Raw genomic sequence first — 12488 nt, forward strand, 5'->3', positions numbered from 1 at the left:
ATAATTATATGAATTTTCTTCAGTACTGAAAGATTATTCGCTAATTGAAAAGAACATTTTACGAACCAAATGTTTTAACTTACACTTTCCCCCCCCCACACACACACAGAGACCGATTATAAATTCAAGAGTTGAAACTTATAATCGTGTTTGTTTTAATTAGAACCGCAGCGTGCGTCGTTCTCATTTAAGACTTTTAGTTAAGACCCGTTCTCTCTCTCTCTCTCTCTCTCTCTCTCTCTCTTTCTCTCTCAAACCCTTTCCATTCTTCTCTTAGTTCGTGGTAGCTGAGCGACCACGTTCATTTCGTTTGAGGAATTAGTATGTTAATAAAGCATTATTTATTGTTACACGAAAGCCTTATTCTTCTTCTTCTTCTTCTTCTTCTTCTTCTTCTTCTATGTTCGCGTGATCGTATTTTCATAATAAAATTTTCCATCAATTTATAAAACACTCCGTTTAATCTGTTTAATTTGTTAATATCCAATTACGAGATATTATTTTATTTATTATCCAATTTTAAATTAAATATTTAAAAAATATACATATAATGAGCACAATTTATCCTCCTGTGTGTGATACCATTTTTTGTTTTTGCATAAAATTAATTACGTCAAGCATAAAAATGAAAGAAACTACAACAACAACAACAACAACAAAAGATAGGATAACGTTGTGTCACGTGGAAGAAATCGATAAAGGAGACATTCTTTTTTTTTTGTCATCCCGTTCCTTTTCTTTCTTTTTTTTTTTTTCACGAGTGTCACATCGTTCAAACGATAAAGAAGAGAATAAGAAAAAGAGTAGGGTCAGATTTAACGCGGATAAATTTCAAATCGTTGCAAATCCTATTTCTCGCATCGGTTCGCTTCGCAACGTTTATTATCATTCACCGAGGAACGATCTTTTTAACGTCATCGGGGATGAATCGAGAGAATAGAAACAAGAGGGAACCCTTCTTTCCTTTTACGATTTTCACCACGTGACATCGCACAATTTTAACGTCAAAACGGATCCAAGAGGGCAAAACGGTGTGTAATCGTCTAGTCTCGTACAACTTAGGAGATTATTTTCAAGGCTTTTGAATTTTCTTCATTCTTAGCGCCAATCGGGATTAAATTAAATCGAGTACGCATGCGCAAAGAAATCTTTCTCTTTAATCCTACGATTTATTTTCATTTCATGAATATTACAGGCTTGGGCTATTGATGTTAATCTTCTTTTATTTTTTTTTTTTTTTTTTATTTTTTTATACATTAAAGGCCATTGTGTATAGAAATTATAGAAGAAGAAGAAGACAAAAATCGATGACACCAGTTGTATTTTATTAATAAAATATAATTGTTTAAACTATGCTTGATGTATTATTTTATGCAAGATTTTGTAATATCAGCACCATCTGTAATATTAATTTAGAACTACATAAATGAAAAAGTATCATTAGTAAGTGAGACAAAAGTTATCTTCGGAGTACATACTACAATGGTAAAACAGAAATCTGTTATCTTTACTGTCGATTAATTACAAATCATTGTAAAGATAAATATTAAATATAAAAATTCATAATTATAATATATATATAATAATGTTTTACGAGCACAATATTACACATTTTAATTGAAATAAATAAATTAAACATAGATAAATTTAAATAAAAAAATTAATCAAATTTCGATTGCAACGATATTAATGAAAAGGAAATTGGATAAACATTTAATAATTCTTGGTAATCTTGAAAAAAGAAAATAATTCATTTTAAATTAATTAATTTATTTCGTTAGAAATATTCGTGAACATGACAAACGGTGAAATTATGAGTAATAGGGAAATAAAAAATACCATCTCGCTTTGTCTCTCTCTCTCTCTCTCTCTCTCTCTTTCTTGTTCTTCTTTCTCTCTCTCTCTCTCTCTCTCTCTCTCTCGCTTTCTCTTTCTTTCTCTCTTTTTTATTTCTTCTGCTTCTTCTTCGAGGCGCCATTTTATCGAAGATATATATATATATATATGCATATATATATATATATATAAATATTATTATATTTATATATATATTAATATTATTATTATTATTATTATTAAGTTGTTTTTCTTTTCTTTTTTTACTCGCGTTGTCGTCGCTTTATTTTATTTTATTTTATTATTATTATTATTATTATTATTATTAATATTATCATTATAATTATTAATATTATTATTATAATAATTATTATAATTATTATTATAGGTATTATTAATATTATTATTATTATTATTATTATTATTATTATTATTAATAATAATTGTTATTATTATTAATTAATTTTTTTTCTTCTTCTTAAATCGTCTTTCTCTCATATTACAAAAAAAGGTATGCGCTTGAAAATATATATATAACATGAAAGGTGAGACACCGATTGAAATGCAACGAGATCATTGAATCACTTTATTGTCACACGCCATGTCTGGCTTCGGGGGTATCTTTTTTTTTTTTTTTTATCTGGCATATTATACTAGATACAGTCACTAACGCGTTTTTTCTTTATTATTTAGTTTCTGTTTTTTTTTTTTTCAATTTTTTTTTTTTTCGTTTTTGTTTTCATTATATATTTTTTGTTTTTTTTTTTCTTTAATCGCTTCGTGCCATCCCGCCGCGAACTCTCCTCGAGCGACAACAGCGAAATATAGGTGTTTTTTGTGTGTGTGTATTGTTTTTTTTTTTAATCATTATTCCTGTCTCTGTCTCTCGTTTTATTTTGTTTTAATTATTTTTTCTTCCTTGTTTTTTTATTATTATTATTACGTTCATTACCTCGTGTGTGTGTGTGTGTGTATGCATATGTTTCGCGCTGATGTGAATTTGTCGCTTATGTGCGAGAGTGTGTATACGTTCTCTTATTTCTGATATTTGCACATATATTGTGTATATATATATGTGTGTGTGTGTATTTATATATGTGAATGCATGTGAATGTGTATTCGTATTTTTGGTTCATTCGTTTTCCCCTATATTTTCTTTTCGTTTATCACTTTTACATGCCACCCACATGTCACACATTTTTCAAAAGAATTTTATTTGTTTAATTTAATTTTATATATAGATTTATTTGTTTTTTTGTTCGTATTCGGTTTAGTTTTAATCATATTTTGCTTTCTTCGTGCTGTTGTTGTGTTGGTTCGTACTCTTCTCTTTCTTAGTGTATTCATTTATTATGAAATCGCACACACCCACACGACGCGTATTATTTATTCTCGGACCTCGTTAACTACTACATACTGTCCTCTCGTGTTTTCTAACATTTTATTGATTTTTTTCTTTTCTTCATGTTCTTTTTTTATCATTATTGTTTAATATTTTTCTTTCGTTACTGATAAATATTTGTGTGTGTTTTATGTTATAAATTTCAGTTTCACGTAAACGAGTTGACGACGGTTTGAAAGATTCAATCAATCATTTATTCAAATCGTTCATATGTGTATTGCATATATTATAACAAATGATTAAATAATAACAATTATATGACAATAAAATAAATGTAAATTTCAATGGCAAAAGATGATCATACAAAAGAGATTTTTGTATCATAGTTGAACCTTCAATTTGAACCAGATAGTTAATTTATTCAATTAATTATGATAATTAATTGATTAATTAAAATCATGATTTTGTCATTGTATTTATTTTGTTATTATTTAGTAAAAAATTGCGATTAAAATTTAAATGAAATGTTCTATCAAATTTATAATTGTTTAATTAATTGGAATCTTGGGAGACGTCGTCAAATCGTTTTGTGTTTCCATTTCTTTCTTGTTCTCAATTTTCGTATATTCGCCATCGTTATCATTTGTTTGTTAACATAAAAAACCGTGTTTTTCCTTACAAACTTGTCTCTCACTCTCTCTCTCTCTCTCTCTCTCTCTCTCTCATCTCTTGTACACACTCTCATTCTCATTTATTCTTATCTTTCTCACATTAATACTCACATTTTCTTACCCCTATTTCATGCATACCAAACTTCTACATTTTTGTTTCTAACTTCGATCGGATCAATAAATTCATTGAAATTAAATTTTAATAATATTCAAAAAAAAAAAAAATAAATAAAAAACAATAAGAAATGTGTATAATTACTAAGATCAGCTTGAATAATATCATTTATAATTTTTATAATTTTTTTAATTGAAATTGAATAAATAATTTGCAATTATTTTGATAAATAAATTTTAAGTTTTTATCGATCACGATCGAATATTTGAATAATTTTCGATTATTTCATTCCTATCCATTTATCTCACTCTCACTCTCTCTCTCTCTTTTTAACATTTATACATATTAAGAATCATTCTTGTACATATACACATACACACACACACAACGTATCGCGATTAGAAATCTAACTCGGTTCTTTAACAATACGATTACAATTTTGTTGACTGTTTTTCATTTTTTTACTCTCAGGCATCTCATTTTACATTTCTTTTTCAATGTTCATTCTTTCTCATCTATTTACTTTTCCCCTTTTCGTCATTCCATTTTTGTTTTTATTTAATTATTGTTAATAACCTCTGTTTATTTCTCTTTTTGTTCGTTCTACTTTTCTTTATAATATATTTTACTTTGTTAATTTGCTTGCCTGAAATCTTATAACCCATTTACATTTCGTACATTTCATTGAAAATTTGCCCCTTTTTTTTAAATTTTATTTAACTTTTAACATATCATTCACTTTTTATTATTCTTATTATTTTTCTTTAGCATAATATTTTCGTGCTTTCAACTTTTCATTTACAATTTCCTTCGTCGCTACCTTCGGCTTAAATTAATTACAACAGTTTAATTAAAGTGTAATAATAAGTACAAAGTTGTGAATATCGTTAATTTATTTGTTTTCTTTCAGTTTTGTTTTCTCTCTCATTCTCCTCTCTCTCTCTTTCTCTCTCTCTCTCTCTCTCATTTTCTCTGAAGTATTTTTTTTTATTTTCGGTACGTCTTATTTAAATCTTTCATATTCGTCTGATGAAAATGTCTTTTACCCCTTGACTTTTGTTCTCGTATAATTTTATAGAATTAATTAATTATTATTAAATATGTATATGTGTGTTTATGTATAACGCGTGACTCGCATGATGCGTTTGTTCGATCATTCCTAAGAATTGATCATGCCTATGTACAAATGGGCATGACAAAGAGTATGATAATCGTACGTTTCATTTCATTTTATTATTAATATTATTATTATTATTATTATTATTATTATTATTAGCATTAGTATTAGTATTAGTATTAATATTATTAATATTATTATTAATATTATTATTCAAGATTAACTTATCGATTTGTTGTCGTTTAATGACTGACTGGACATTTTTTGTAGACATCGACGATTCGTCATTTTATTTTCATTTAAAGCATTTCAAAAGAAAGAATTTTTTTTTTTTTTTAATAATAATAATACATAAAATAATGTTTTAACAGAAAAAAAATAAAATCAATTCATTTTGAACAATCGTAAAATACTGAAAAATTTTCATTGTCTACTGTATTTCATTTGATTTTAAAATAACCAATAAAATACCACATAACGTTTCCCCTTTTTTTTTTTTTCTATTACAAATCATCCATATTTTATTTTGTATTTAATATAATTAATAATTCAAAGACTCTTTTTATTAAATTTAATAAATGCAGGATAAAAAATAATAACAATAATTAAAACAAAATTCATTTCGGTATCTTCGTTGCTTCCTTTCTTGACGATTACTTTTTTTTATTTGTTTAGATTCATCATTTTCTCTCTCTCTCTCTCTCTCTTTTTTTATTTTTTGCAATATCTTTGTCAATTTCATGAGTAAAAAAGTTTGTCTTGTCTCTCAGTGCCTCTCTCTCTTTCTCTCTTTATCTCTTTCTCTTTGCCGTATACATTTCTAAATGTTATTTTTTAAGCACGTTAATTTGTATATGTTAAAATGCCACTTATATCATTTAAAATACTTTGACCCTTCTGTTCACCCTTCCTTTTTCCTTCATCCCTCTTTTTCATCAATCTCATTCATTTCAAAATCCATTAGTTTATTCCGTATAAGATGGTTTTTTTTTCTATTTGTTTATTTATTTAAACATCTACGCGTTATGCATTTTATTATAGCCGATTGAAGCTGAGCAAAATGAAATCAACAAAATTGCAAGCTTTTTTTTCCTCTTCCTTTTTTTATTTCTTCTTCTTCTTCTTCTTATTCTTTACTTGTCACTTTTGTCTTATTTATATTATTTCTTTTTTTTTTGTCATTTTGTTTATAAATTGTTTATATTACGTATATATGTATATATCATTTTCCAAAAGCTCACGGCGGCGTAGCAACACTTCAACGATTTTCCGATACGCGATATTTGCAAGCTTACTTTTCACACTTATCACACACATATATATTACATACATACACACAAACGTACGTAACAGTACGTACATACCTTTTTAAATACTTTCTTACTTTTACATTCATTTATTTACATACATACATACATACAGATAGACAAGCAGACAGACAGACACACACACTGGATGACTTTAAGTAGCATTGAAACAAGCTAATCATAAAAATTGATTATTATATTTAAATAAATAGACAAATTATTAAGGGGAGTGTCATTTTTTTATGTTTAAGTGTCTTCTTTTTTTCTATTTTATTTTATTTGTTTCTCTCACTTTCTTTCTCAAATATTTCCGAATAAAAAAATACGATGAGAAATTGGGGGGGAAGGAAAAAAAAAAAAAGAAAATTCTTGAGTTTTATCAACAAACAAAATGTAGTTCGAACAAATACGATTCGATTTTATTATATTTTATTATATATTTTCGTATGGAGTTAAATTATTGTAGAAATAAAAAATTGTATATCATAGAATCTTCCTTCTCTCTCTCTCTCTATCTCTGTCTCTCTCTCTCTCTCTCTCTCTCTTTCTTTCTTTCATTCATCCTTTTCAATCATTCTTTTTTCTCATATTAATTTACTATACATAATTAATATTCACTCTAGCAAATTACTTTCGTTTCATACTAAAAAAGAAGAGAAAAAAATGATTAACAAATAAAGAATTAAAAAAAAAAAAAAAATAAAAAAAATAAAAAATACAATTGGAAAAAAAAAAAAACAATGCTAATCCCGTTGTTGTAATATTATATTATATTATCAGCATGATTATTCATTCAGTATTTTTATATCGTTCTTTCATTAACTCCCATACACACACATAAACGTAATTAAATATATACACATGTATATGATTTAATAATATGCTGTGTGGTGCTGCTGCATTTCGTTATTAACGCGGAGAGCTCGTTTACTTAAAAACTATACATATTTATTTCAACATTTATACATACATTCACATATTTCAATATGTGAATACATGTATATATTGGTATATAATGTTGTGTTGGTTGTAAATGCACGTTTAACAGACACATTAACACAATATATGTGTCTTCACACATTGAACGAGCTTGAAATACTTAAAATTACGTAAATTTAATGAAATTAGAATCGAACACATAACACGATGAAGTATTCAATGTTAATATTTGTTCTCTTTTTCTCATTTGTCAACTCATGTCATCTTTCTCTCTTTCACTCTCTCTCTCTCTCTCTCTCTCTCTCTCTCTCTCTCTCTCTCTCTCTCTCTGAAACACCATGCATACAATATTTCAATCATTCTCTCATTCTCTTTCTCACTAATTAATCATTCATATTTTGTTCTCTCTTTCTTACACACTCGTTTTTAACTTTGCCATAATATTTTGTTGGTTTCCTAAAGTCCCCTTAAAGGTTCAGCACACATCTTCTTGTCATTTCCATTTATTTATTTTCTTTTTTTTGTGTTTTTTTTTTTGTTTCTTTTTAATTTCTTTTTTTTTTGTCAAGCAAACAATTATTAATCATGACAAAAATAGATCGTCATAATTTATTTCTAATTAATCGAGAATGATTTTATTTTTATTCGAATTGATTAATTTCATTAAATTGGTCAAACCTTGAAGGATACTTATTTGTTTCTCTTTTTCTTTTTTTTTTTTTTCTATCACTTTTCAATCCCTTTTTCTTTCCACTCTACTATCTCTCTCTCTCTCTCTCTCTCTCTCTTTTTTACAATTAATTTATCAGGGAAAATTTTGTTCTTCAATAAGAAGAATTTGAGTTTTTTTTTTGTTTTTTGTTTTTTTTTTTACAATAAAAATCAAGCTCGACGAGAAGTTCGCGTTGACTCGGCACAAATAAATTAACGTTCACTTAACTTCTCTCTCTTTTTCTCTCTTTCTCTCTCTCTCTTTCTTTTTCTTTTTCTTTTTATCTCTTTATCCTTTATATTTTTTCTTAATACCAAAACCAACAATTCTAACATTCAATTTGTTTTTTTTGCCACCCCGTAAAGAGTTCTCTTTTAAAAATCATTTTTCTTACGACAAATTTACAACAATTTCTTTTTTTTTACGATCGCATTGTGTTTCGCAAAGAAATAAAAAAAAAAAAAGAAAAAAAAAATTGAATAAACTGCATTTTACAATTTGCATCAAGTGTGTAAGAATATAATCAAAAATCGAGCATGATCAACATTGTTTGCATGTATATACGTGAATTAGAATAATATTGATTAGTATTGCGTAAAAAAAAAATGACGAAGTATTTAAACAATTATTTTCAAAAGTTACACAAGATCACATATTTTATAATCTTACACTCATTTAATTAAATTCAATTATAATAATAAATTGTAGAAATATACATACATATATATATATATTTATTTATTAATTAAACAAATTAAAGATAGAACAAATGATACATTTGATTAATTCAAATGCACCACGTTCGTTTAGAAAAATTAAAAATCAAATAACTGCGATCGACAGATAAGTGATTTTTTAATCGATATAAAAAGCTGAAGGGGTTGGGGTGGTTTTTTGTTTACGGTGAAAGGGGGTGGCTCGAAAAAAGAAGAAATATGAAAAAGAAAGAAGATAAACGGAAAGAAGTATAGTTTACGTACAATCATCAATAGCGAAGGCAACGATATTATTACATTCAAAAACTTGCGTGCACGCGGTATCGCAAATGTATATGTATATGTAGTTTTTTTTTTTTTTATGTAAGTATGTATTTTATGTATGTATATATACATATATATATATAATAAGTATGAATATATATACGTATGTATATATGTATATTAAATTATTACAATATTTACAACAAATGACAATCGCATGTTTTTTTTTAATGTTCTTGTTGCAGTTGTTTGTGTTGTGTTGTTGTTGTTTGTTGTGTTGGTTATTAATACGATGCCTCGTGGGTTAGACGTTAGTTGACATAAAAATTCGCGATGACAAAAACAACAACACAACAACAACAAAACAACAACAAAACAACAACAACAACAGCAACAACAATATGTTTATCATTTTTGTTCTCTTTTTAATATTTTGTGTATTTTTTTGTTGTTGGTTGTTTGTTCCGTATCTTTCATTCTTTTCTGTTCATTCATTTATTTATTTAAATTTATTTTTTTTTTTTTTAAATTGTCCATTGGTACTGCGAATCGTTCGTAGGAAAAAGAAAAAAAAAAAGATCGTTCACTCTTGCCTCTCCTTTGGTTTTTACTTATTTATGATTTTATTTTTTTTTTTTCCGTTTGTGTATAATTTTTTTATCCTTTTTTTTTTTTTCTTTTATTTATGGTAGCTTGAAAGTGTCTCTAGATAATATGTATATGTATATGCATGTATGTACGTATGTATGTATGTATGTATGTATATTTATATTTTATATATAATTTGTAATCATTCATTTAAAAACCCTCACGAGCGAGCGCACACAAACGCACAACGCACAAACGCACGCATATACGCACGCACGTACGTACGTACGGCGTCGTTCAAAGATTATTTACAAATGTGTGTGTAGCTTTTTAATGTCCCTTTGTTTAATTGTTAAATGTCTAATCTTCTTTTATCACTTTCTTCTTCTTCTTCTTTTTCCTCTTTTTTTCTTTTTTTTTTTTTTCTATTTCTTCTTCACTTTCGACTTATATATTAGAATTTATTTATTTTTTTTTTTTGTTCTTTTTGCACAAACATACGTGGGTATTTTTTGAATATTTATACGTGTGTTTATATGTATATATGTATACGTATGCATGTATGTATATGTTTATAATATATATATATAAATATATATTATATATATTTATATATTATATATATATAATATATAATATGTATATCATGACTCGCGAACGATTCGCGATGATCTCGTCTTTTTCAAATCGTATCCTGTGTTTTTTATTTTTTTTTTTTTTGTTATATTATATTATTTCATATTATATTATTTTACTTTACTTTAGTTTATACTTTACTTTATTTTATTTTATTTTTTTTTTTACTTTACTTTACTTTACTTTATTTTATTTTATTTTACTTAACTTTATTTTACTTTATTTTACTTTAATTTAAATTAATTTTTATTTTATTTTGTTTTTTTATTCAAAGAGTTCTGTGTTTTCGTCATTTTAAATAAACATTTTAAGTTTAATAATAATTCTTCGTCGTTTTCTTCATCCTCTTGTTTGTTCTGGAATTCTGTTTGTTAAAATTGTTCGTTTCATTTATTTATTTTTTGTTTTGTTTTGTTCGTTACAATCTTCGTCGTTTAATTAATTAATTTATTTTTTTGTGTTTGCGTGAGTGTGTGAGGTTTTTTTTCTTATCTTTTCTTTTTTTTTTACTTTTGTTTTTAATCACACGACGACAAATGTTGTGTTAGTTTTTTTTTCTCGACTTTTAGGGTAAGCAGCACACAATTTTTCGTCCCTCGTACTCGAACATTTGTATACTTCGATTTTCACCAATGACATTTCTTCTTATTCTTCATCCTCTTCTTATTCTTCTTTTTCTTCATCACATTTTCATCATCGTTCATCGACGTCCAAAAAACGTGTCGATCTCTTTTCCTCCGTTTCACGTTCACTCGAAAGTTCATCGATTCGCAGTGATTTCACTGAAAGTACAGGCACGAAAACGTGTTCATTAATTAATCATAATTCATGAACTTTCAATAACATATATTTTTTTTTTTTTTAATGAAGAAGTATCAAAAAATCGTATTTGTTTAATTAATTTTTCTTTTCTAATATATAATGTTTATTATATTTTATTAATATACTTGGTATCTTATTTCAAACGCAGTGAATGATATATATATATATATATAAATGTTTTAAACAAATATTCCTATCCAATAACATTTATGCATATTATTTAGAATTAAGGACACCTTATGTATTAAAATTATTTATATATAAATAATAATATTATATATTATATCATAAATATTTTTTTTTAATATTATTATTATACAAATCATGTGTGAAGTTGTTTTTTCAAACAAATGGCGTATTCTATGAAATAAGACACCTATATATAGTATTTTTTTTTTATATACAGTATATATAGTATTAATTTTATATATTTTAATATATAAATAATATATTTATTCAATGAATTAAATGAATAAAAAGATATAGGTTTCTTTATTTGGTATTCTTACGATTGTTCGAAACTTCGATATGATCGTTCAATATGAATTGGATAAAAAAAAATTAATAAGGAGACATTTATAATTCTGATTGACACATCTATAAAAAAAAGAAAAATAGGACTTCCGAATACTTGTCTCAATGACTTACCTCACAAACCATTTATCTATATAAATCAGGTTTATCTATCAAACGTCTAAAGGATGAACGAACGTTATGCGAACTGATCAACGAATATTTTTTGTACAAGCTTCTCATCTTTTTTTCTTTTTTTATTTTTTTTTTATTTTATTTAACTCTTTTATCTATCCATTTTATTTTTTTTTTTTTTGATATTTTTTCTTTTTCTTTTTTCTCTTCTTGTTACATAAAAAAAAAAAAAAATAAAACAAAACCTCTCTGAGAAAAATTATTTACGAATCAACGATCAATATTCAATGTTCGACGATTAATTTTTTCTTTGTTAATAATGAGCATATATACATGTGTGTGTGTGTGTGTGTTTGTGTTTGTTTGTTTGTTTGTTCGTGTATGAGTGTATGTACAATGAACAGTTTTTTTACGAGCAGGAATAAAATGGATGCCATGAAATAAATATATATAAATAAATAAAAACAAATATATACATAATAAAAAACGAAGAAGAAGAAGAAGAAGAAGAAGAAGATGAAAAAATAACAAGAAATATTAAAAAAAAAAAAAAAAAAAAAAACCAGAAAGAAAAATATTAACAGACAATGAGAGATAGAAAAATGGAAGAACGGGGGTAAAGTTTTCATAGAAAAATTCAGATTAAAAAATAGAGAGAGAAGAAAAAAAAATATATATATATATATATATATAGAAAGAGAGAGAGAGAAAGAGAGAAAGAGAAAAAAATTGTTTCCAACAACAAACGATAATGAAAAGTGTCGATTTTACGCGG

General features: G+C 25.8%; 1 protein-coding gene across 1 annotated transcript in view; it reads right to left on the minus strand.

Moving 5' to 3' along the window:
- Nucleotides 1-1749: 1749 nt before the first annotated feature.
- The window catches only part of Rim (Rab3 interacting molecule), a 102946-nt gene continuing 92207 nt past the window's right edge, over nt 1750-12488 (minus strand). Inside the window, 1 exon segment of the mRNA XM_089171178.1 lies at nt 1750-11025. The gene's annotated coding sequence lies outside the window, so the exon portion shown is untranslated.

The sequence above is a fragment of the Polistes dominula genome, unplaced genomic scaffold, assembly GCF_049000335.1.
Source record: "Polistes dominula isolate Pdom_NZ unplaced genomic scaffold, Pdom_raw_medaka contig_31, whole genome shotgun sequence".
NCBI classification, from domain to species: domain Eukaryota; kingdom Metazoa; phylum Arthropoda; class Insecta; order Hymenoptera; family Vespidae; genus Polistes; species Polistes dominula.